Source organism: Pteronotus mesoamericanus, unplaced genomic scaffold, assembly GCF_021234165.1.
Source record: "Pteronotus mesoamericanus isolate MK-2021 breed Mesoamerican mustached bat unplaced genomic scaffold, CSHL_Meso_final scaffold_167, whole genome shotgun sequence".
Lineage (NCBI taxonomy): Eukaryota > Metazoa > Chordata > Mammalia > Chiroptera > Mormoopidae > Pteronotus > Pteronotus mesoamericanus.
This window is the reverse complement of record NW_026555308.1, coordinates 42,485-45,607: the sequence shown is the minus strand read 5'-3', so window position 1 is coordinate 45,607 and position 3,123 is coordinate 42,485. Positions and strand designations below refer to the sequence as shown.

The window sequence follows — 3,123 nt, the reverse complement described above, 5'->3', positions numbered from 1 at the left end:
CCTCAGTTTCCCCAGCTCACCCTACAGCCATCACCAGCAGTTGTCAAAGACCCCACCCCAAAGCACATCCCCAGCCTCAGCTTCTGCTGCCCAGCAGCCCCCGTGGTCCCCAGGGCCATTTAGAGGGAGGCCAGCCTTGCCCCACCTCATCCCTCCACCTCCTTGTGGGGCCCCAACAACACTTGCCTCATTCCGCCTCACGCCTCTGCCTGAAGCTCCCTGCTCACGCTGACCTTGCCCAAGGACCCCTCACTCAGTGTGTCATCTTTCGGGTGAGACCTCCCCTACGTCTGTAAGCACGGAGTTCCTTGAATTCGTGCATGTGTCCATCCAGTTTCTCCTCGATTCAGGAGACACTGAAGCAGGTCAGAAAACCTCAGTTCCTGCTGCTTGGAAATAAATGCCTGCAGAAACCCACAGGCGTGCATAACCAGGTATGAAACAAGCCAGCAACCTCACGACGCTGTGCAGGTGTTCCCTGTGTGAACCTCTCACCTCCAACAACTAGGGGACGCTGCAGCCAGGACTGTGCTGACCCCACCTGGGGAACACCTGGCACAGGCGCTGGTTGGGGTGGCGAGATGACAGGCTGGGAAGGGGTATGGGATGGGGTTCCAGAGGAGGAAGGATGTGCCCCTACTAGTTGCAGCCCAGGCCCCACCCAACCTGCGGGCTGCAGCGCCCCCTGGTGCCCACCCAGCTCAGGGGCACTCCCAAGCCCTGGTCGCTCTTGGTGCCCAGAAGCAGCACCAACCCTCTCAGAGCTGGGAAGGCTCATCTGCAAGTCCTCCACCTGTGTCCTCCCACCCCACACATCTACCCTACACAGCCTCTCTCCCCACCCCACATACACGTACACCTGACCACAGTCCTCTGGGCTCCTAGCAAAACCTCTCCCTATAAGAGGAAAACAGTACACCATAAACAAGATTCTAAGTTTGCTTTGCTATTGGGAAGTCCGTTAATAAAATTCAGCAAAGGAGGAAAATCATATGGTTTCTCTCCATGATTGCATAAAAAGCCTTTGACAAAAGTCTAATGTCCATTTTTGAAAAAAATATAAAAAGTGAGGAAAACAGGAATTGATAGATATTTTCTCAAAATAACAAAATACATATACCTTTTCCTAAACCCATCACCTCACTGAATAAGGAAACGCTGTTGTCACTTCTCCTAGGGTCGAGAATAAGGCAAGGCCACCTGCTGTTTCCCCTGCCACCCCTCACTGTACCAGAGGCAACAGCCTCTGAATCAGGCAAGAGGAATCAGTCAGGATTATAAGACTGGAAAAGAAGTGAAACTGTCTCTATTTGCAGAGGCTACGATGCTATACCTGGAACCCCTAGAAGAATGCTGTCCTGCTAAACTTATGATGATGCAAACATCCCATATCCTCCATGCCCAATACAGGCCCCGCCAGTCACATGCAGCTGCTGAGCGTTAAAAATGGGGTTTATGTGCTTTTCCGGTCCGCCATCTGTGGTGAAATCGCCGCCAAGATGCAGATGTTCGTGACAGCCTTGATGGGGAAGACCATTGCTCTTGAGGTTGAGCCCTGGGATACAACAGAAAATGGAAAAGCCAAGCAAGGTCCAGGATAAGGAAAGAATTCCTCCTGATCAGCAAAGACTGATCTTTGCTGGCAAGCCACCGGCAGATGGGCGTACTTTGTCTGACTACAACATTCAAAAGGAGTCCGCTCTTCATCTTGCGCTGAGACTTTGCGGTGGTGCTAAGAAAAGGAGGAAGTCTTACACCACTCCCCAGAAGAATAAGCATAAGGGAAAGAAGGTTAGGCTGGCAGTCCTGAAATACTACAAAGAGGATGTGAATGGCAAAATGAGTTGCCTTCGTTGGGCGTGCCCTTCAGATGAATGTGCTGCTGGAGTTTCTATGGCCACTTTGACAGACATTATTGTGGCAAATGCTGCCCTAGTGCTTCAACAAACTGGAAGACAAGTAATTATATTTGGGTTAATAAAAGACATGAACTAACAAAACAAATACATTTTAGAAAACAAAAATGGGGTTAATGTGGCTAAGGAACCAAGTGTTTGGATTCATTTCCTTTTATTTTGTGTGCACATAAACTTAAATAGCCACACAGGACTGCTCTATTAGATGGCAAGTGTAACCTAGAGGGTCAATGGAGGGAAAGAGACTCAAACAATAAATGAAAAATGTACAAAATTAACACATAGAAATCAAGAGCATTGATATCCACACAAAATAAGTAGTGGGGGGATGGAATGGTAGAGAAACCTTCATCAGCAGTAGAAATCAGAAGATAAAATACTTGGGAATAAAGCTGAAGTCGTAGTTGGAACAAATAGAGAAATTTGAAGATGAATCGTAGATTAGAGACTATATAGAACTGAATCCATGTTAACATCCAGTTTTGACCATTGCACTTTGGTTTTAGAAGAACTCCCTGTTTTTAGGAAACATGCCCTGAAGTATTTAGGACAAGGAGCACCATTCTGCCCCTAACCTCTGAAGGGACAGAGCAGACATGCTGAAATGCCAACATTTGGAACATCTAGGAGAAAAGAATTTCTCCTAGCCAACCTATCAGATGCACAGTTCAAAACACTGGTAATCAGGATGCTCACAGAAATGGTTGAGTATGTTTGCAAAATGGAGGAAAAGGCAAAGGCTATGCAAAGCAAAATAAAGAAAAATATATAGGGAACCAACAGTAAAAGGAAGGAAACCAGGACTCACATCAATGATTTGGAAAAGCAGGAATAGACAAACACTCAACTGGAACAGAATGAAGAAACAAGAATTCAAAAAAATGAGGAGAGGCTTAGGAACCTCTGGGACAACTTGAAATGTCCCAATATCTGAATCATAGGGTTGCCAGAAGGAGAAGAGGAAGATCAAGAAATTGAAAACTTATTTGAAAAAATAATGAGGGAGAACTTCCCCAATCTGGCCAAGGAAATAGACTTCCAGGAGATCGAGAAAGCTCAGAGAGTCCCAAAGAAGTTGGACCCAAGAAAGCACACACCAAGGCACATCATAATTACATTACCCAAGAGTAAAGATAAGGAGAGAATCTTAAAAGCAGCAAGAGAAAAGGAGACAGTTACCTACAAAGGAGTTCCCATAAGACTGTCA

The 3,123-nt window shown here is 46.4% G+C and overlaps 1 pseudogene; it reads left to right on the top strand.

The window, feature by feature from the left end:
- The first annotated feature begins 1,499 nt into the window (after positions 1 to 1,499).
- LOC129083349 (ubiquitin-40S ribosomal protein S27a-like) lies at positions 1,500 to 1,963 on the top strand (annotated as a pseudogene).
- The last annotated feature ends 1,160 nt before the right edge of the window (positions 1,964 to 3,123 follow it).